Here is a 23142-nt window from a genome sequence, read left to right on the forward strand (position 1 = left end):
TCTTTACGCGCCTCTCTTTCCCTCCCTCAATTTCAACAACTCTGTTTGATCTGTTCTGTGTACCTCATTTTCAACACACAAGTTCCAACCACTATGTTTTACCCATCTCTTTCCCCGCCTCTATTTATCCGCCTATGTTTACCCGCCCCTGTTTACCCACCTGTTTCACCGCCTCTGATTCCCCACCTCAGATTCCCCGCCTCTGATTCCCCGCCTCAGATTCGCCGGCTCAGATTCCCTGCCTCTGATTCCCCGCCTCTGATTCCCCGCCTCTGATTCCCCGCCTCTGATTCCCCACCTCTAATTCCCTGCCTCAGATTCGCCGGCTCTGATTCTCTGCCTCAGATTCGCCGCCTCAGATTCCCCGCCTCAGATACCCCGCCTCAGATTCCCGCCTCAGATACCCTGCCTCAGATTCCCTGCCTCAGATTCCCTGCCTCAGATTCCCTTCATCCGATTCCCTTCATCTGATTCCCCGCCTCTGATTCCCCGCCTCTGATTCCCTGCCTCTGATTCCCCGCCTCTGATTCCCCGCCTCTGATTCCCCGCCTCTGATTCCCCGCCTCTGATTCCCCGCCTCTGATTCCCCGCCTCTGATTCCCTGCCTCTGATTTCCCGCCTCTGATTCCCTACCTCTGATTACCCGCCTCTGATTCCCAGCCTCTGATTCCCCGCCTCTGATATCCCGCCTCTGATTCCCCGCCTCTGATTCCCCGCCTCTGATTCCCCGCCTCTGATTCCCCGCCTCTGATTCCCCACCTCTAATTCCCTGCCTCAGATTCGCCGGCTCTGATTCTCTGCCTCAGATTCGCCGCCTCAGATTCCCCGCCTCAGATACCCCGCCTCAGATTCCCGCCTCAGATACCCTGCCTCAGATTCCCTGCCTCAGATTCCCTGCCTCAAATTCCCTTCATCTGATTCCCTTCATCTGATTCCCCGCCTCTGATTCCCCGCCTCTGATTCCCTGCCTCTGATTCCCCGCCTCTGATTCCCCGCCTCTGATTCCCCGCCTCGGATTCCCCGCCTCTGATTCCCCGCCTCCGATTCCCCGCCTCTGATTCCCCGCCTCTGATTCCCCTCCTCAGATTCCCCGGCTCTGATTCCCTCCCTCAGATTCCCTGCCTCAGATTCCCCGCCTCTGATTCCCTACCTCTGATTCCCCGCCTCTGATTCCCAGCCTCTGATTCCCCGCCTCTGATATCCCGCCTCTGATTCCCCGCCTCTGATTCCATGCCTCTGATTCCCCACCTCTGATTCCCCGCCTCTGATTCCCTGCAACTGATTGCCCGCCTCTGATTCCCCGCCTCTGATTCCCCACCTCTGTCTCTATGCCTCTCTTTCGCCTCCGCTCTTTCCCCTCCACTCTTTACGCGCCTCTCTTTCCCTCCCTCAATTTCAACAACTCTGTTTGATCTGTTCTGTGTACCTCATTTTCAACACACAAGTTCCAACGACTATGTTTTACCCATCTCTTTCCCCGACTCTATTTATCTGCCTATGTTTACCCGCCTCTGTTTACCCGCCTGTTTCATCGCCTCTGATTCCCCACCTCAGATTCCCCGCCTCAGATTCCCTGCCTCTGATTCCCTGCCTCTGATTCCCCGCCTCTGATTCCCCGCCTCTGATTCCCCGCCTCTGATTCCCCGCCTCTGATTCCCCGCCTCTGATTCCCCGCCTCTGATTCCCCGCCTCAGATTCCCCGGCTCTGATTCCCTGCCTCTGATTCCCCGCCTCAGATTCGCCGGCTCAGATTCCCTGCCTCTGATTCCCCGCCTCTGATTCCCCGCCTCTGATTCCCCACCTCTGATTCCCTGCCTCAGATTCGCCGGCTCTGATTCTCTGCCTCAGATTCCCTGCCTCAGATTCCCCGCCTCAGATTCCCCGCCTCAGATTCCCCGCCTCAGATTCCCCGCCTCAGATACCCCGCCTCAGATTCCCTGCCTCAGATTCCCCGCCTCAGATTCCCCGCCTCAGATACCCCGCCTCAGATTCCCGCCTCAGATACCCTGCCTCAGATTCCCTGCCTCAGATTCCCTTCATCTGATTCCCTTCATCTGATTCCCTGCCTCTGATTCCCCGCCTCTGATTCCCCGCCTCTGATTTACTGCCTTTGATTCCCCACCTCTGATTCCCCTCCTCTGATTCCCCGCCTCTGATTCCCCGCCTCTGATTCCCCGCCTCTGATTCCCCGCCTCAGATTCCCCGGTTCTGATTCCCTCCCTCAGATTCCCCGCCTCAGATCCCCGCCTAAAATTCCCTGCCTCAGATTCCCTTCATCTGATTCCCTTCATCTGATTCCCTGCCTCTAATTCCCCTCCTCTGATACCCCGCCTCTGATTCCCCGCCTCTGATTCCCTGCCTCTGATTCCCTGCCTCTGATTCCCCGCATCTGATTCCCCACCTCAGATTCCCCGCCTCAGATTCCCCGCCTCAGATTCCCCGCCTCAGATTCCCCGCCTCAGATACCCCGCCTCAGATTCCCCGCCTCAGATTCCCCGCCTCAGATTCCCCGCCTCAGATTCCCCGCCTCAGATTCCCTGCCTCAGATTCCCTGCCTCAGATTCCCTTCATCTGATTCCCTTCACCTGATTCCCTGCCTCTGATTCCCCGCCTCTGATTCCCTGCCTCTGATTCCCTGACTCTGATTCCCCACCTCTGATTCCCCGCCTCTGATTCCCCGCCTCTGATTCCCCGCCTCTGATTCCCCGCCTCTGATTCCCCGCCTCTGATTCCCCGCCTCAGATTCCCCGCCTCTGATTCCCCGCCTCTGATTCCCCGCCTCAGATTCCCCGGCTCTGATTCCCTGCCTCAGATTCCCTTCCTCTGATTCCCCGCCTCTGATTCCCCGCCTCTGATTCCCTGCCTCTGATTCCCCGCCTCTGATTCCCCGCCTCTGATTCCCAGCCTTTGATTCCCCGCCTCTGATTCCCCGCCTCTGATATCCCACCTCTGATTCCCCGCCTCCCTTTCCGCGCAACTTTCCCGGCCTCCGTTTCTCCACATCTCTTTCCCCGCCTCTGATTCCACGCCTCTGATTCCCCGCCTCTAATTCCACGCCTCTGATTCCCCACCTCTGAATCCCCGCCTCTGATTCCCCGCAAATGATTCCCCGACTCTGATTCCCCGCCTCTGATTCCCCACCTCTGTCTCTATGCCTCTTTTTCGCCTCCGCTCTTTCCCCTCCACTCTTTACGCGCCTCTCTTTCCGTCCCTCAATTTCAACAACTCTGTTTGATCTGTTCTGTGTACCTCATTTTCAACACACAAGTCCCAACCACTATGTTTCACCCATCTCTTTCCCCGCCTCTATTTATCCGCCTATGTTTAGCCGCCTCTGATTCCCCACCTCTGATTCCCCGCCTCTGATTCCCCGCCTCTGATTCCCCGCCTCTGATTCCCCGCCTCTGATTCCCCGCCTCTGATTCCCCGCCTCAGATTCGCTGCCTCAGATTCCCTGCCTTAGATTCCCTGCCTCTGATTCCCCGCATCAGATTCCCTGCCTCAGATTCCCTGCCTCTGATTCCCCGCCTCTGAATCCCCACCTCAGATTCCCCGCCTCAGATTCCCCGCCTCAGATTCCCCGCCTCAGATTCCCCGCCTCAGATTCCCTGCCTCAGATTCCCTTCATCTGATTCCCTTCATCTGATTCCCTTCATCTGATTCCCTGCCTCTTATTCCCCGCCTCTGATTCCCCGCCTCTGATTCCCCGCCTCTGATTCCCCGCCTCTGATTCCCCGCCTCAGATTCCCCGCCTCAGATTCCCTTCATCTGATTCCCTTCATCTGATTCCCGCCTCTTATTCCCCGCCTCAGATTCCCCGCCTCAGATACCCCGCCTCAGATTCCCCGACTCAGGTTCCCTGCCTCAGGTTCCCTGCCTCAGATTCCCTGCCTCAGATTCCCTGCCTCAGATTCCCTGCCTCAGATTCCCTTCATCTGATTCCTTTCATCTGATTCCCCGCCTCTGATTCCCCGCCTCTGATTCCCTGCCTCTGATTCCCCACCTCTGATTCCCCGCCTCTGCATCCCCGCCTCTGATTCCCCGCCTCTGATTCCCCGCCTCAGATTCCCCGGCTCTGATTCCCTGCCTCAGATACCCTGCCTCAGATTCCCCGCCTCTGATTCCCCGCCTCTGATTCCCCGCCTCTGATTCCCCACCTCTGATTCCCCGCCTCTGATTCCCTGCAACTGATTCCCCGCCTCTGATTCCCCGCCTCTGATTCCCCACCTCTGTCTCTATGCCTCTCTTTCGCCTCCGCTCTTTCCCTTCCACTCTTTACGCGCCTCTCTTTCCCTCCCTCAATTTCAACAACTCTGTTTGATCTGTTCTGTGTACCTCATTTTCAACACACAAGTCCCAACCACTATGTTTCACCCATCTCTTTCCCCGCCTCTATTTATCCGCCTATGTTTACCCGCCTCTGATTCCCCACCTCTGATTCCCCGCCTCTGATTCCCCGCCTCTGATTCCCCGCCTCTGATTCCACGCCTCTGATTCCCCGCCTCAGATTGCCTGCCTCAGATTCCCTGCCTTAGATACCCTGCCTCTGATTCCCCGCCTCAGATTCCCTGCCTCAGATTCCCTGCCTCTGATTCCCTGCCTCTGATTCCCCGCATCTGATACCCCTACTCTGATTCCCCGCCTCAGATTCCCTGCCTCTGATTCCCCGCCTCAGATTCCCCGCCTCAGATTCCCCGGCTCTGATTCCCTGCCTCAAATTCCCTGCCTCAGATTCCCTGCCTCAGATTCCCTGCCTCAGATTCCCTGCCTCAGATTCCCTTCATCTGATTCCCTTCATCTGATTCCCGCCTCTTATTCCCCGCCTCAGATTCCCCGCCTCAGATTCCCCGCCTCAGATTCCCTGCCTCAGGTTCCCTGCCTCAGGTTCCCTGCCTCAGATTCCCTGCCTCAGATTCCCTGCCTCAGATTCCCTTCATCTGATTCCTTTCATCTGATTCCCTGCCTCTGATTCCCCGCCTCTGATTCCCCCTCTCTGATTCCCTGCCTCTGATTCCCCACCTCTGATTCCCCGCCTCTGATTCCCCGCCTCTGATATCCCGCCTCTGATTCCCCGCCTCCCTTTCCGCGCAACTTTTCCGGCCTCCGTTTCCCCACATCTCTTTCCCCGCCTCTGATTCCACGCCCCTGATTCCCCGCCTCTGATTCCATGCCTCTGATTCCCCACCTCTGATTCCCTGCCTCTGATTCCCTGCAACTGATTGCCCGCCTCAGATTCCCCGCCTCAGATTCCCTGCCTCAGATTCCCTGCCTCAGGTTCCCTGCCTCAGGTTCCCTGCCTCAGATTCCCTGCCTCAGATTCCCTGCCTCAGATTCCCTTCATCTGATTCCCTTCATCTGATTCCCTGCCTCTGATTCCCTGCCTCTGATTCCCCGCCTCTGATTCCCTGCCTCTGATTCCCTGCCTCTGATTCCCCAACTCTGATTCCCCTCCTCTGATTCCCCGCCTCTGATTCCCCGCCTTTGATTCCCCGCCTCAGATTCCCCGGTTCTGATTCCCCGGTTCTGATTCCCCGCCTCTGAATCCCCGCCTCTGATTCCCCGCCTCTGATTCCCCGCCTCTGATTCCCCGCCTCAGATTCCCCGGCTCTGATTCCCTGCCTCAGATTCCCTGCCTCAGATTCCCCGCCTCTGATTCCCCGCCTCTGATTCCCCGCCTCTGATTCCCCTCCTCTGATTCCACGCCTCTGATTTCCAGCCTCTGATTCCCCGCCTCTGATTCCCCGCCTCTGATATCCCGCCTCTGATTCCCCGCCTCCCTTTCCGCACAACTTTTCCGGCCTCCATTTCCCCACATCTCTTTTCCCGCCTCTGATTCCACGCCTCTGATTCCCCACCTCTGATTCCATGCCTCTGATTCCCCACCTCTGATTCCCTGCCTCTGATTCCCTGCAACTGATTGCCCGCCTCTGATTCCCCGCCTCTGATTCCCCACCTCTGTCTCTATGCCTCTCTTTCGCCTCCGCTCTTTCCCCTCCACTCTTTACGCGCCTCTCTTTCCCTCCCTCAATTTCAACAACTCTGTTTGATCTGTTCTGTGTACCTCATTTTCAACACACAAGTTCCAACCACTAAGTTTTACCCATCTCTTTCCCCGCCTCTATTTATCCGCCTATGTTTACCCGCCTCTGTTTACCCGCCTGTTTCACCGCCTCTGATTCCCCACCTCAGATTCCCCGCATCAGATTCCCTGCCTCTGATTCCCTGCCTCTGATTCCCCGCCTCTGATTCCCCGCCTCTGATTCCCCGCCTGTGATTCCCCGCCTCTGATTCCCCGCCTCAGATTCGCTGGCTCAGATTCCCTGCCTCTGATTCCCCACCTCTGATTCCCTGCCTCAGATTCGCCGGCTCTGATTCTCTGCCTCAGATTCCCTGCCTCATATTCCATGCCTCTGATTCCCCGAATCTGATTCCCCGCCTCAGATTCCCCGCCTCAGATTCCCCACCTCAGATTCCCCGCCTCAGATTCCCCGCCTCAGATTCCCTGCCTCAGATCCCTTTCATCTGATTCCCTTCATCTGATTCCCTGCATCAGATTCCCCGCCACTGATTCCCCGCCTCAGATTCGCCGGCTCTGATTCTCTGCCTCAGATTCCCTGCCTCAGATTCCATGCCTCTGATTCCTTGAATCTGATTCCCCGCCTCAGATTCCCTGCCTCAGATTCCCCGCCTCAGATTCCCCGCCTCAGATACCCCGCCTCAGATTCCCGCCTCAGATACCCTGCCTCAGATTCCCTGCCTCAGATTCCCTTCATCTGATTCCCTTCATCTGATTCCCTGCCTCTGATTCCCCACCTCTTATTCCCCGCCTCTGATTCCCTGCCTCAGATTCCCCGGCTCTGATTCCCTCCCTCAGATTCCCTGCCTCAGATTCCCCGCCTCTGATTCCCCGCCTCTGATTCCCCGCCTCTGATTCCCCGCCTCTGATTCCCCGCCTCTGATTCCCCGCCTCAGATTCCCCGGCTCTGATTCCCTCCCTCAGATTCCCTGCCTCAGATTCCCCGCCTCAGATTCCCCGCCTCTGATTCCCCGCCTCTGATTCCCCGCCTCTGATTCCCCGCCTCTGTTTCCCCGCCTCTGATTCCCCGCCTCTGATTCCCCGCCTCAGATATCCCGCCTCTGATTCCCCGCCTCCCTTTCTGCGCAACATTCCCGGCCTCCGTTTCCCCACATCTCTTTGCCCGCCTCTGATTCCACGCCTCTGATTCCCCGCTTCTTATTCCACGCCTCTGATTCCCCACCTCTGATTCCCCGCCTCTGATTCCCTTCAACTGATTGCCCGCCTCTGATTCCTCGCCTCTGATTCCTGACCTCTGTCTCTATGCCTCTCTTTTGCCTCCGCTCTTTCCCCTCCACTCTTTATGCGCCTCTCTTTCCCTCCCTCAATTTCAACATCTCTGTTTGATCTGTTCTGTGTACCTCATTTTCAACACACAAGTCCCAACCACTATATTTCACCCATCTCTTTCCCCACCTCTATTTATCCGCCTATGTTTACCCGCCTCTGATTCCCCACCTCTGATTCCCCGCCTCTGATTCCCCGCCTCTGATTCCCCGCCTCTGATTCCCCGCCTCTGATTCCCCGCCTCTGATTCCCCGCATCCGATTCCCCGCCTCAGATTCCCTGCCTCAGATTCCCTGCCTCAGATTCCCTGCCTCAGATTCCCTGCCTCAGATTCCCCGCCTCTGATTCCCCGCCTCTGATTCCCCGCCTCAGATTCTCTGCCTCAGGTTCCCTGCCTCAGATTCCCTGCCTCAGATTCCATTCATCTGATTCTCTTCATGTGATTCCCTTCATCTGATTCCCCGCCTCTGATTCCCCGCCTCTGATTCCCCGCAACTGATTCCCCGCCACGGATTCCCCGCCTCAGGTTCCGTTCCTCAGATTCCCTGTCTCAGATTCCCTGCCTCTGATTTCCCGCATCTGATACCCCGCCTCTGATTCCCCACCTCTGATTCCCCGCTTCTGATTCCCCGCCTCTGATTCCCTGCCTCAGATTCCCTGCCTTAGATTCCCTTCATCTGATTCCCTTCATCTATTTCCCTGCCTCTTATTCCCCGCCTCTGATTCCGCGCCTCTGATTCCCCGCCTCTGTTTTCCCGCCTCTGATTCCCCGCCTCTGATTCCCTTCATCTGATTCCCTTCATCTGATTCCCTGCCTCTGATTCCCCGCCTCTGATTCCCCGCCTCTGATTCCCTTCATCTGATTCCCTTCATCTGATTCCCCGCCTCTGATTCCCTTCATCTGATTCCCTTCATCTATTTCCCTGCCTCTTATTCCCCGCCTCTGATTCCGCGCCTCTGATTCCCCGCCTCTGATTTCCCGCCTCTGATTCCCCGCCTCTGATTCCCTTCATCTGATTCCCTTCATCTGATTCCCTGCCTCTGATTCCCCGCCTCTGATTCCCCGCCTCTGATTCCTCGCCTCTGATTCCCCGCCTCTGATTCCCCGCCTCTTATTCCCTGCCTCTGATTCCCCGCCTCAGATTCCCGGCCTCAGATTTCCTGCCTCAGATTCCCTGCCTCTGATTCTCCGCATCTGATCCTCCGCCTCTGATTCCCTGCCTCAGATTCCCCGCCTCAGATTCCCCGCCTCAGATTCCCCGCCTCAGATTCCCCGCCTCAGATTCCCTGCCTCAGATCCCCTTCATCTGATTCCCTTCATCTGATTCCCTGCCTCTTATTCCCCGCCTCTGATTCCCCGCCTCTGATTCCCCGCCTCTGATTCCCCGCCTCTGATTCCCCGCCTCTGATTCCCCACCTCAGATTCCCTGCCTCAGATTCCCTGCCTCAGATTCCCCGCCACAGATTCCCTGCCTCAGAATCCCTGCCTCAGATTCCATGCCTCTGACTCCCCGCCTCTGATTCCCCGCCTCAGATTCCCCGCCTCAGATTCCCCGCCTCCGATTCCCTGCCTCAGATTCACTGCCTCAGATTCCCTTCATCTGATTCCCTGCCTCTTCTTCCCCACCTCTGATTCCCTGCCTCTGATTCCCCGCCTCTGATTCCCCCCTCTGATTTCCCGCCTCTGATTCCCAGCCTCTGATTCCCCGCCTCTGATTCCCCGCCTCAGATTCCCCGGGTCTGATTCCCTGCCTCAGAGTCCCTTCCTCAGATTCACTGCCTCAGATTCCCTTCATCTGATTCCCTTCATCTGATTCCGTGCCTCTTATTCCCCGCCTCTGATTCCCCACCTCTGATTCACCCCCTCTGATTCCCCGCCTCAGATTCCCTGCCTCAGATTCCCTGCCTCAGATTCCCTGCCTCAGATTCCCTGCCTCAGATTCCCTGCCTCAGATTCCCTGCCTCTGATTCCCCGCCTCTGATTCCCTGCCTCTGATTCCCCGCCTCTGATTCCCCGCCTCAGATCCCCGCCTCAAATTCCCTGCCTCAGATTCCCTGCCTCAGATTCCCTTCATCTGATTCCCTTCATCTGATTCCCTGCCTCTAATTCCCCTCCTCTGATACCCCGCCTCTGATTCCCCGCCTCTGATTCCCTGCCTCCGATTCCCTGCCTCTTATTCCCCGCATCTGAATCCCCGCCTCAGATTCCCCGCCTCAGATTCCCCGCCTCAGATTCCCCGCCTCAGATACCCCGCCTCAGATTCCCCGCCTCAGATTCCCCGCCTCAGATTCCCCGCCTCAGATTCCCTGCCTCAGATTCCCTGCCTCAGATTCCCTTCCTCAGATTCCCTTCATCTGATTCCCTTCATCTGATTCCCTGCCTCTGATTCCCCACCTCTGATTCCCTGCCTCTGATTCCCTGACTCTGATTCCCCACCTCTGATTCCCCGCCTCTGATTCCCCGCCTCTGATTCCCCGCCTCTGATACCCCGCCTCTGATTCCCCGCCTCAGATTCCCCGGCTCTGATTCCCTGCCTCAGATTCCCTTCCTCTGATTCCCCGCCTCTGATTCCCCGCCTCTGATTCCCCGCCTCTGATTCCCCGCCTCTGATTCCCCGCCTCTGATTCCCAGCCTTTGATTCCCCGCCTCTGATTCCCCGCCTCTGATATCCCACCTCTGATTCCCCGCCTCCCTTTCCGCGCAACTTTCCCGGCCTCCGTTTCTCCACATCTCTTTCCCCGCCTCTGATTCCACGCCTCTGATTCCCCGCCTCTAATTCCACGCCTCTGATTCCCCACCTCTGATTCCCCGCCTCTGATTCCCCGCAACTGATTCCCCGCCTCTGATTCCCCGCCTCTGATTCCCCACCTCTGTCTCTATGCCTCTTTTTCGCCTCCGCTCTTTCCCCTCCACTCTTTACGCGCCTCTCTTTCCGTCCCTCAATTTTAACAACTCTGTTTGATCTGTTCTGTGTACCTCATTTTCAACACACAAGTCCCAACCACTATGTTTCACCCATCTCTTTCCCCGCCTCTATTTATCCGCCTATGTTTAGCCGCCTGTGATTCCCCACCTCTCATTCCCCGCCTCTGATTCCCTGCCTCTGATTCCCCGCCTCTGATTCCCCGCCTCTGATTCCCCGCCTCTGATTCCCCGCCTCTGATTCCCCGCCTCAGATTCCCTGCCTCAGATTCCCTGCCTTAGATTCCCTGCCTCTGATTCCCCGCATCAGATTCCCTGCCTCAGATTCCCTGCCTCTGATTCCCCGCCTCTGAATCCCCACCTCAGATTCCCCGCCTCAGATACCCCGCCTCAGATTCCCCGCCTCAGATTCCCTGCCTCAGAGTCCCTGCCTCAGATTCCCTTCATCTGATTCCCTTCATCTGATTCCCTTCATCTGATTCCCTGCCTCTTATTCCCCGACTCTGATTCCCCGCCTCTGATTCCCCGCCTCTGATTCCCCGCCTCTGATTCCCCGCCTCAGATTCCCTGCCTCAGATTCCCTGCCTTAGATTCCCTGCCTCTGATTCCCCACCTCTGATTCCCCGCCTCTGATTCCCCGCCTCTGATTCCCCGCCTCTGATTCCCCGCCTCAGATTCCCCGGCTCTGATTCCCTGCCTCAGATTCCCTGCCTCAGATTCCCTGCCTCAGATTCCCTTCATCTGATTCCCTTCATCTGATTCCCGCCTCTTATTCCCCGCCTCAGATTCCCCGCCTCAGATACCCCGCCTCAGATTCCCCGCCTCAGGTTCCCTGCCTCAGGTTCCCTGCCTCAGATTCCCTGCCTCAGATTCCCTGCCTCAGATTCCCTTCATCTGATTCCTTTCATCTGATTCCCCGCCTCTGATTCCCCGCATCTGATTCCCCGCCTCTGATTCCCTGCCTCTGATTCCCCACCTCTGATTCCCCGCCTCTGATTCCCCGCCTCTGATTCCCCGCCTCTGATTCCCCGCCTCAGATTCCCCGGCTCAGATTCCCTGCCTCAGATTCCCTGCCTCAGATTTCCCGCCTCTGATACCCCGCCTCTGATTCCCCGCCTCTGATTCCCCGCCTCTGATTCCCCGCCTCTGATTCCCCGCCTCTGATTCCCCGCCTCTGATTCCCCGCCTCAGATTCCCCACCTCTGTCTCTCTGCCTCTCTTTCGCCTCCGCTCTTTCCCCTCCACTCTTTACGCGCCTCTCTTTCCCTCCCTCAATTTCAACAACTCTGTTTGATCTGTTCTGTATACCTCATTTTCAACACACAAGTTCCAACCACTATGTTTTACCCATCTCTTTCTCCGCCTCTATTTATCCGCCTATGTTTACCCGCCTCTGTTTACCCACCTGTTTCACCGCCTCTGATTCCCCACCTCAGAATCCCCGCCTCTGATTCCCCGCCTCAGATTCGCCGGCTCAGATTCCCTGCCTCTGATTCCCCGCCTCTGATTCCCCGCCTCTGATTCCCCGCCTCTGATTCCCCACCTCTAATTCCCTGCCTCAGATTCGCCGGCTCTGATTCTCTGCCTCAGATTCGCCGCCTCAGATTCCCGCCTCAGATACCCTGCCTCAGATTCCCTGCCTCAGATTCCCTGCCTCAGATTCCCTTCATCTGATTCCCTTCATCTGATTCCCCGCCTCTGATTCCCCGCCTCTGATTCCCTGCCTCTGATTCCCCGCCTCTGATTCCCCGCCTCTGATTCACCGCCTCTGATTCCCCGCCTCTGATTCCCCGCCTCTGATTCCCCGCCTCTGATTCACCGCCTCTGATTCCCCGCCTCTGATTCCCCGCCTCCGATTCCCCGCCTCTGATTCCCCGCCTCTGATTCCCCTCCTCAGATTCCCCGGTTCTGATTCCCTCCCAAAGATTCCCTGCCTCAGATTCCCCGCCTCTGATTCCCCGCCTCTGATTCCCTGCCTCTGATTTCCCGCCTCTGATTCCCTACCTCTGATTCCCCGCCTCTGATTCCCAGCCTCTGATTCCCCGCCTCTGATATCCCGCCTCTGAATCCCCGCCTCTGATTCCATGCCTCTGATTCCCCACCTCTGATTCCCCGCCTCTGATTCCCTGCAACTGATTGCCCGCCTCTGATTCCCCGCCTCTGATTCCCCACCTCTGTCTCTATGCCTCTCTTTCGCCTCCGCTCTTTCCCCTCCACTCTTTACGCGCCTCTCTTTCCCTCCCTCAATTTCAACATCTCTGTTTGATCTGTTCTGTGTACCTCATTTTCAACACACAAGTCCCAACCACTATATTTCACCCATCTCTTTCCCCACCTCTATTTATCCGCCTATGTTTACCCGCCTCTGATTCCCCACCTCTGATTCCCCGCCTCTGATTCCCCGCCTCTGATTCCCCGCCTCTGATTCCCCGCCTCTGATTCCCCGCCTCTGATTCCCCGCCTCTGATTCCCCGCATCCGATTCCCCGCCTCAGATTCCCTGCCTCAGATTCCCTGCCTCAGATTCCCTGCCTCAGATTCCCTGCCTCAGATTCCCCGCCTCTGATTCCCCGCCTCTGATTCCCCGCCTCAGATTCCCTAGCTCAGGTTCCCTGCCTCAGATTCCCTGCCTCAGATTCCATTCATCTGATTCTCTTCATGTGATTCCCTTCATCTGATTCCCCGCCTCTGATTCCCCGCCTCTGATTCCCCGCCACTGATTCCCCACCACGGATTCCCCGCCTCAGGTTCCGTTCCTCAGATTCCCTGTCTCAGATTCCCTGCCTCTGATTCCCCGCATCTGATACCCCGCCTCTGATTCCCCACCTCTGATTCCCCGCTTCTGATTCCCCGCCTCTGATTCCCTGCCTCAGATTCCCTGCCTCAGATTCCCTGCCTTAGATTCCCTTCATCTGATTCCCTTCATCTATTTCCCTGCCTCTTATTCCCCGCCTCTGATTCCGCGCCTCTGATTCCCCGCCTCTGATTTCCCGCCTCTGATTCCCCGCCTCTGATTCCCTTCATCTGATTCCCTTCATCTGATTACCTGCCTCTGATTCCCCGCCTCTGATTCCCCGCCTCTGATTCCTCGCCTCTGATTCCCCGCCTCTGATTCCCCGCCTCTTATTCCCTGCCTCTGATTCCCCGCCTCAGATTCCCTGCCTCAGATTTCCTGCCTCAGATTCCCTGCCTCTGATTCTCCGCATCTGATCCTCCGCCTCTGATTCCCTGCCTCAGATTCCCCGCCTCAGATTCCCCGCCTCAGATTCCCCGCCTCAGATTCCCTGCCTCAGATCCCCTTCATCTGATTCCCTTCATCTGATTCCCTGCCTCTTATTCCCCGCCTCTGATTCCCCGCCTCTGATTCCCCGCCTCTGATTCCCCGCCTCTGATTCCCCGCCTCTGATTCCCCACCTCAGATTCCCTGCCTCAGATTCCCTGCCTCAGATTCCCCGCCACAGATTCCCTGCCTCAGAATCCCTGCCTCAGATTCCCTGCCTCTGACTCCCCGCCTCTGATTCCCCGCCTCAGATTCCCCGCCTCAGATTCCCCGCCTCCGATTCCCTGCCTCAGATTCACTGCCTCAGATTCCCTTCATCTGATTCCCTGCCTCTTCTTCCCCACCTCTGATTCCCTGCCTCTGATTCCCCGCCTCTGATTCCCAGCCTCTGATTCCCCGCCTCTGATTCCCCGCCTCAGATTCCCCGGCTCTGATTCCCTGCCTCAGAGTCCCTTCCTCAGATTCACTGCCACAGATTCCCTTCATCTGATTCCCTTCATCTGATTCCGTGCCTCTTATTCCCCGCCTCTGATTCCCCACCACTGATTCCCCGCCTCTGATTCCCCGCCTCAGATTCCCTGCCTCAGATTCCCTGCCTCAGATTCCCTGCCTCAGATTCCCTGCCTCAGATTCCCTGCCTCTGATTCCCCGCCTCTGATTCCCTGCCTCTGATTCCCCGCCTCTGATTCCCCGCCTCAGATCCCCGCTTCAAATTCCCTGCCTCAGATTCCCTGCCTCAGATTCCCTTCATCTGATTCCCTTCATCTGATTCCCTGCCTCTAATTCCCCTCCTCTGATACCCCGCCTCTGATTCCCCGCCTCTGATTCCCTGCCTCCGATTCCCTGCCTCTGATTCCCCGCATCTGATTCCCCGCCTCAGATTCCCCGCCTCAGATTCCCCGCCTCAGATTCCCCGCCTCAGATACCCCGCCTCAGATTCCCCGCCTCAGATTCCCCGCCTCAGATTCCCCGCCTCAGATTCCCTGCCTCAGATTCCCTGCCTCAGATTCCCTTCCTCAGATTCCCTTCATCTGATTCCCTTCATCTGATTCCCTGCCTCTGATTCCCCGCCTCTGATTCCCTGCCTCTGATTCCCTGACTCTGATTCCCCACCTCTGATTCCCCGCCTCTGATTCCCCGCCTCTGATTCCCCGCCTCTGATTCCCCGCCTCTGATTCCCCGCCTCAGATTCCCCGGCTCTGATTCCCTGCCTCAGATTCCCTTCCTCTGATTCCCCGCCTCTGATTCCCCGCCTCTGATTCCCCGCCTCTGATTCCCCGCCTCTGATTCCCCGCCTCTGATTCCCCGCCTCCCTTTCCGCGCAACTTTCCCGGCCTCCGTTTCTCCACATCTCTTTCCCCGCCTCTGATTCCACGCCTCTGATTCCCCGCCTCTAATTCCCCGCCTCTGATATCCCACCTCTGATTCCCCGCCTCCCTTTCCGCGCAACTTTCCCGGCCTCCGTTTCTCCACATCTCTTTCCCCGCCTCTGATTCCACGCCTCTGATTCCCCGCCTCTAATTCCACGCCTCTGATTCCCCACCTCTGATTCCCCGCCTCTGATTCCCCGCAACTGATTCCCCGCCTCTGATTCCCCGCCTCTGATTCCCCACCTCTGTCTCTATGCCTCTTTTTCGCCTCCGCTCTTTCCCCTCCACTCTTTACGCGCCTCTCTTTCCGTCCCTCAATTTTAACAACTCTGTTTGATCTGTTCTGTGTACCTCATTTTCAACACACAATTCCCAACCACTATGTTTCACCCATCTCTTTCCCCGCCTCTATTTATCCGCCTATGTTTAGCCGCCTGTGATTCCCCACCTCTGATTCCCCGCCTCTGATTCCCTGCCTCTGATTCCCCGCCTCTGATTCCCCGCCTCTGATTCCCCGCCTCTGATTCCCCGCCTCTGATTCCCCGCCTCAGATTCCCTGCTTCAGATTCCCTGCCTTAGATTCCCCGCCTCTGATTCCCCGCATCAGATTCCCTGCCTCAGATTCCCTGCCTCTGATTCCCCGCCTCTGAATCCCCACCTCAGATTCCCCGCCTCAGATTCCCCGCCTCAGATTCCCCGCCTCAGATTCCCTGCCTCAGAGTCCCTGCCTCAGATTCCCTTCATCTGATTCCCTTCATCTGATTCCCTTCATCTGATTCCCTGCCTCTTATTCCCCGACTCTGATTCCCCGCCTCTGATTCCCCGCCTCTGATTCCCCGCCTCTGATTCCCCGCCTCAGATTCCCTGCCTCAGATTCCCTGCCTTAGATTCCCTGCCTCTGATTCCCCACCTCTGATTCCCCGCCTCTGATTCCCCGCCTCTGATTCCCCGCCTCTGATTCCCCGCCTCAGATTCCCCGGCTCTGATTCCCTGCCTCAGATTCCCTGCCTCAGATTCCCTGCCTCAGATTCCCTTCATCTGATTCCCTTCATCTGATTCCCGCCTCTTATTCCCCGCCTCAGATTCCCCGCCTCAGATACCCCGCCTCAGATTCCCCGCCTCAGGTTCCCTGCCTCAGGTTCCCTGCCTCAGATTCCCTGCCTCAGATTCCCTTCATCTGATTCCTTTCATCTGATTCCCCGCCTCTGATTCCCCGCATCTGATTCCCCGCCTCTGATTCCCTGCCTCTGATTCCCCACCTCTGATTCCCCGCCTCTGATTCCCCGCCTCTGATTCCCCGCCTCTGATTCCCCGCCTCAGATTCCCCGGCTCTGATTCCCTGCCTCAGATTCCCTGCCTCAGATTTCCCGCCTCTGATACCCCGCCTCTGATTCCCCGCCTCTGATTCCCCGCCTCTGATTCCCCGCCTCTGATTCCCCGCCTCTGATTTCCAGCCTCTGATTCCCCGCCTCTGATTCCCCGCCTCTGATATCCCGCCTTTGATTCCCCGCCTCCCTTTCCGCGCAACTTTTCCGGCCTCCGTTTCCCCACATCTCTTTCCCCGCCTCTGATTCCCCGCCTCTGATTCCCCGCCTCAGATTCACCGGCTCTGATTCCCCGCCTCTGATTCCATGCCTCTGATTCCCCACCTCTGATTCCCCGCCTCTGATTCCCTGGAACTGATTGCCTGCCTCTGATTCCCCGCCTCAGATTCCCCACCTCTGTCTCTATGCCTCTCTTTCACCTCCGCTCTTTCCCCTCCACTCTTTACGCGCCTCTCTTTCCCTTCCTCAATTTCAACAACTCTGTTTGATCTGTTCTGTGTACCTCATTTTCAACACACAAGTTCCAACCACTATGTTTTACCCATCTCTTTCCCCGCTTCTATTTATCCGCCTATGTTTACCCGCCTCTGTTTACCCACCTCAGATTCGCCGGCTCAGATTCCCCGCCTCTGATTCCCCGCCTCAGATTCGCCGGCTCAGATTCCCTGCCTCTGATTCCCCGCCTCTGATTCCCCGCCTCTGATTCCCCGCCTCTGATTCACCGGCTCTGATTCCCCGCCTCTGATTCCCCGCCTCTAATTCCCCGCCTCAGATTCCCCGGCTCTGATTCCCTGCCTCAGATTCCCTGCCTCAGATTCCCCGCCTCTGATTCCCCGCCTCTGATTCCCCGCCTCTGATTCCCCGCCTCTGATTCCCCGCCTCTGATTCCCCGCCTCTGATTTCCAGCCTCTGATTCCCCGCCTCCGATTCCCCGCCTCTGATATCCCGCCTCTGATTCCCCGCCTCCCTTTCCGCGCAACTTTTCCGGCCTCCGTTTCCCCACATCTCTTTCCCCGCCTCTGATTCCCAGCCTCTGATTCCCCGCCTCAGATTCACCGGCTCTGATTCCCCGCCTCTGATTCCATGCCTCTGATTCCATGCCTCTGATTCCCCACCTCTGATTCCCCGCCTCTGATTCCCTGCAACTGATTGCCTGCCTCTGATTCCCCGCCTCAGATTCCCCACCTCTGTCTCTCTGCCTCTCTTTCGCCTCCGCTCTTTCCCCTCCACTCTTTACGCGCCTCTCTTTCCCTCCCTCAATTTCAACAACTCTGTTTGATCTGTTCTGTGTACCTCATTTTCAACACACAAGTTCCAACCACTATGTTTTACCCATCTCTTTCCCCGCCTCTATTTATCCGCCTATGTTTACCCGCCTCTGTTTACCCACCTATTTCACCGCCTCTGATTCCCCACCTCAGATTCCCCGCCTCTGATTCCCCGCCTCAGATTCGCCGGCTCAGATTCCCTGCCTCTGATTCCCCGCCTCTGATTCCCCGCCTCTGATTCCCCGCCTCTGATTCCCCACCTCTAATACCCTGCCTCAGATTCGCCGGCTCTGATTCTCTGCCTCAGATTCGCCGCCTCAGATTCCCCGCCTCAGATACCCCGCCTCAGATTCCCGCCTCAGATACCCTGCCTCAGATTCCCTGCCTCAGATTCCCTGCCTCAGATTCCCTTCATCTGATTCCCTTCATCTGATTCCCCGCCTCTGATTCCCCGCCTCTGATTCCCTGCCTCTGATTCCCCGCCTCTGATTCCCCGCCTCTGATTCCCCGCCTCTGATTCCCCGCCTCTGATTCCCAGCCTCCGATTCCCCGCCTCTGATTCCCCGCCTCTGATTCCCCTCCTCAGATTCCCCGGCTCTGATTCCCTCCCTCAGATTCCCTGCCTCAGATTCCCCGCCTCTGATTCCCCGCCTCTGATTCCCTGCCTCTGATTTCCCGCCTCTGATTCCCTACCTCTGATTCCCCGCCTCTGATTCCCAGCCTCTGATTCCCCGCCTCTGATATCCCGCCTCTGAATCCCCGCCTCTGATTCCATGCCTCTGATTCCCCACCTCTGATTCCCCGCCTCTGATTCCCTGCAACTGATTGCCCGCCTCTGATTCCCCGCCTCTGATTCCCCACCTCTGTCTCTATGCCTCTCTTTCGCCTCCGCTCTTTCCCCTCCACTCTTTACGCGCCTCTCTTTCCCTCCCTCAATTTCAACAACTCTGTTTGATCTGTTCTGTGTACCTCATTTTCAACACACAAGTTCCAACGACTATGTTTTACCCATCTCTTTCCCCGACTCTATTTATCTGCCTATGTTTACCCGCCTCTGTTTACCCGCCTGTTTCACCGCCTCTGATTCCCCACCTCAGATTCCCCGCCTCAGATTCCCTGCCTCTGATTCCCTGCCTCTGATTCCCCGCCTCTGATTCCCCGCCTCTGATTCCCCGCCTCTGATTCCCCGCCTCTGATTCGCCGCCTCTGATTCCCCGCCTCTGATTCCCCGCCTCAGATTCCCCGGCTCTGATTCCCTGCCTCTGATTCCCCGCCTCAGATTCGCCGGCTCAGATTCCCTGCCTCTGATTCCCCGCCTCTGATTCCCCGCCTCTGATTCCCCACCTCTGATTCCCTGCCTCAGATTCGCCGGCTCTGATTCTCTGCCTCAGATTCCCTGCCTCAGATTCCCCGCCTCAGATTCCCCGCCTCAGATTCCCCGCCTCAGATTCCCCGCCTCAGATACCCCGCCTCAGATTCCCTGCCTCAGATTCCCCGCCTCAGATTCCCCGCCTCAGATACCCCGCCTCAGATTCCCGCCTCAGATACCCTGCCTCAGATTCCCTGCCTCAGATTCCCTTCATCTGATTCCCTTCATCTGATTCCCTGCCTCTGATTCCCCGCCTCTGATTCACTGCCTTTGATTCCCCACCTCTGATTCCCCTCCTCTGATTCCCCGCCTCTGATTCCCCGCCTCTGATTCCCCGCCTCTGATTCCCCGCCTCAGATTCCCCGGTTCTGATTCCCTCCCTCAGATTCCCCGCCTCAGATCCCCGCCTCAAATTCCCTGCCTCAGATTCCCTGCCTCAGATTCCCTTCATCTGATTCCCTTCATCTGATTCCCTGCCTCTAATTCCCCTCCACTGATACCCCGCCTCTGATTCCCCGCCTCTGATTCCCTGCCTCTGATTCCCTGCCTCTGATTCCCCGCATCTGATTCCCCACCTCAGATTCCCCGCCTCAGATTCCCCGCCTCAGATTCCCCGCCTCAGATTCCCCGCCTCAGATACCCCGCCTCAGATTCCCCGCCTCAGATTCCCCGCCTCAGATTCCCCGCCTCAGATTCCCCGCCTCAGATTCCCTGCCTCAGATTCCCTGCCTCAGATTCCCTTCATCTGATTCCCTTCACCTGATTCCCTGCCTCTGATTCCCCGCCTCTGATTCCCTGCCTCTGATTCCCTGACTCTGATTCCCCACCTCTGATTCCCCGCCTCTGATTCCCCGCCTCTGATTGCCCGCCTCTGATTCCCCGCCTCTGATTCCCCGCCTCTGATTCCCCGCCTCAGATTCCCCGCCTCTGATTCCCCGCCTCTGATTCCCCGCCTCAGATTCCCCGGCTCTGATTCGCTGCCTCAGATTCCCTTCCTCTGATTCCCCGCCTCTGATTCCCCGCCTCTGATTCCCCGCCTCTGATTCCCCGCCTCTGATTCCCCGCCTCTGATTCCCAGCCTTTGATTCCCCGCCTCTGATTCCCCGCCTCTGATATCCCACCTCTGATTCCCCGCCTCCCTTTCCGCGCAACTTTCCCGGCCTCCGTTTCTCCACATCTCTTTCCCCGCCTCTGATTCCACGCCTCTGATTCCCCGCCTCTAATTCCACGCCTCTGATTCCCCACCTCTGATTCCCCGCCTCTGATTCCCCGCAAATGATTCCCCGCCTCTGATTCCCCGCCTCTGATTCCCCACCTCTGTCTCTATGCCTCTTTTTCGCCTCCGCTCTTTCCCCTCCACTCTTTACGCGCCTCTCTTTCCGTCCCTCAATTTCAACAACTCTGTTTGATCTGTTCTGTGTACCTCATTTTCAACACACAAGTCCCAACCACTATGTTTCACCCATCTCTTTCCCCGCCTCTAATTATCCGCCTATGTTTAGCCGCCTCTGATTCCCCACCTCTGATTCCCCGCCTCTGATTCCCTGCCTCTGATTCCCCGCCTCTGATTCCCCGCCTCTGATTCCCCGCCTCTGATTCCCCGCCTCTGATTCCCCGCCTCAGATTCGCTGCCTCAGATTCCCTGCCTTAGATTCCCTGCCTCTGATTCCCCGCATCAGAATCCCTGCCTCAGATTCCCTGCCTCTGATTCCCCGCCTCTGAATCCCCACCTCAGATTCCCCGCCTCAGATTCCCCGCCTCAGATTCCCCGCCTCAGATTCCCTGCCTCAGATTCCCTGCCTCAGATTGCCTTCATCTGATTCCCTTCATCTGATTCCCTTCATCTGATTCCATTCATCTGATTCCCTGCCTCTTATTCCCCGCCTCTGATTCCCCGCCTCTGATTCCCCGCCTCTGATTCCCCGCCTCTGATTCCCCGCCTCAGATTCCCTGCCTCAGATTCCCTTCATCTGATTCCCTTCATCTGATTCCCGCCTCTTATTCCCCGCCTCAGATTCCCCGCCTCAGATACTCCGCCTCAGATTCCCCGACTCAGGTACCCTGCCTCAGGTTCCCTGCCTCAGATTCCCTGCCTCAGATTCCCTGCCTCAGATTCCCTTCATCTGATTCCTTTCATCTGATTCCCCGCCTCTGATTCCCCGCCTCTGATTCCCTGCCTCTGATTCCCCACCTCTGATTCCCCGCCTCTGCATCCCCGCCTCTGATTCCCCGCCTCTGATTCCCCGCCTCAGATTCCCCGGCTCTGATTCCCTGCCTCAGATTCCCTGCCTCAGATTCCCCGCCTCTGATTCCCCGCCTCTGATTCCCCGCCTCTGATTCCCCACCTCTGATTCCCCGCCTCTGATTCCCTGCAACTGATTCCCCGCCTCTGATTCCCCGCCTCTGATTCCCCACCTCTGTCTCTATGCCTCTCTTTCGCCTCCGCTCTTTCCCTTCCACTCTTTACGCGCCTCTCTTTCCCTCCCTCAATTTCAACAACTCTGTTTGATCTGTTCTGTGTACCTCATTTTCAACACACAAGTCCCAACCACTATGTTTCACCCATCTCTTTCCCCGCCTCTATTTATCCGCCTATGTTTACCCGCCTCTGATTCCCCACCTCTGATTCCCCGCCTCTGATTCCCCGCCTCTGATTCCCCGCCTCTGATTCCACGCCTCTGATTCCCCGCCTCAGATTGCCTGCCTCAGATTCCCTGCCTTAGATTCCCTGCCTCTGATTCCCCGCCTCAGATTCCCTGCCCCAGATTCCCTGCCTCTGATTCCCTGCCTCTGATTCCCCGCATCTGATACCCCTACTCTGATTCCCCGCCTCAGATTCCCTGCCTCTGATTCCCCGCCTCAGATTCCCCGCCTCAGATTCCCCGGCTCTGATTCCCTGCCTCAAATTCCCTGCCTCAGATTCCCTGCCTCAGATTCCCTGCCTCAGTTTCCCTTCATCTGATTCCCTTCATCTGATTCCCGCCTCTTATTCCCCGCCTCAGATTCCCCGCCTCAGATTCCCCGCCTCAGATTCCCTGCCTCAGGTTCCCTGCCTCAGGTTCCCTGCCTCAGATTCCCTGCCTCAGATTCCCTGCCTCAGATTCCCTTCATCTGATTCCTTTCATCTGATTCCCTGCCTCTGATTCCCGCCTCTGATTCCTCCTCTCTGATTCCCTGCCTCTGATTCCCCACCTCTGATTCCCCGCCTCTGATTCCCCGCCTCTGATATCCCGCCTCTGATTCCCCGCCTCCCTTTCCGCGCAACTTTTCCGGCCTCCGTTTCCCCACATCTCTTTCCCCGCCTCTGATTCCACGCCCCTGATTCCCCGCCTCTGATTCCATGCCTCTGATTCCCCACCTCTGATTCCCTGCCTCTGATTCCCTGCAACTGATTGCCCGCCTCAGATTCCCCGCCTCAGATTCCCTGCCTCAGATTCCCTGCCTCAGGTTCCCTGCCTCAGGTTCCCTGCCTCAGATTCCCTGCCTCAGATTCCCTGCCTCAGATTCCCTTCATCTGATTCCCTTCATCTGATTCCCTGTCTTTGATTCCCTGCCTCTGATTCCCCGCCTCTGATTCCCTGCCTCTGATTCCCTGCCTCTGATTCCCCACCTCTGATTCCCCTCCTCTGATTCCCCGCCTCTGATTCCCCGCCTTTGATTCCCCGCCTCAGATTCCCCGGTTCTGATTCCCCGGTTCTGATTCCCCGCCTCTGAATCCCCGCCTCTGATTCCCCGCCTCTGATTCCCCGCCTCTGATTCCCCGCCTCAGATTCCCCGGCTCTGATTCCCTGCCTCAGATTCCCTGCCTCAGATTCCCCGCCTCTGATTCCCCGCCTCTGATTCCCCGCCTCTGATTCCCCTCCTCTGATTCCCCGCCTCTGATTTCCAGCCTCTGATTCCCCGCCTCTGATTCCCCGCCTCTGATATCCCGCCTCTGATTCCCCGCCTCCCTTTCCGCGCAACTTTTCCGGCCTCCATTTCCCCACATCTCTTTCCCCGCCTCTGATTCCACGCCTCTGATTCCCCACCTCTGATTCCATGCCTCTGATTCCCCACCTCTGATTCCCTGCCTCTGATTCCCTGCAACTGATTGCCCGCCTCTGATTCCCCGCCTCTGATTCCCCACCTCTGTCTCTATGCCTCTCTTTCGCCTCCGCTCTTTCCCCATCCACTCTTTACGCGCCTCTCTTTCCCTCCCTCAATTTCAACAACTCTGTTTGATCTGTTCTGTGTACCTCATTTTCA

The sequence above is a fragment of the Narcine bancroftii genome, chromosome 7 (genome assembly GCF_036971445.1).
Source record: "Narcine bancroftii isolate sNarBan1 chromosome 7, sNarBan1.hap1, whole genome shotgun sequence".
Classification (NCBI taxonomy): Eukaryota; Metazoa; Chordata; class Chondrichthyes; order Torpediniformes; family Narcinidae; genus Narcine; species Narcine bancroftii.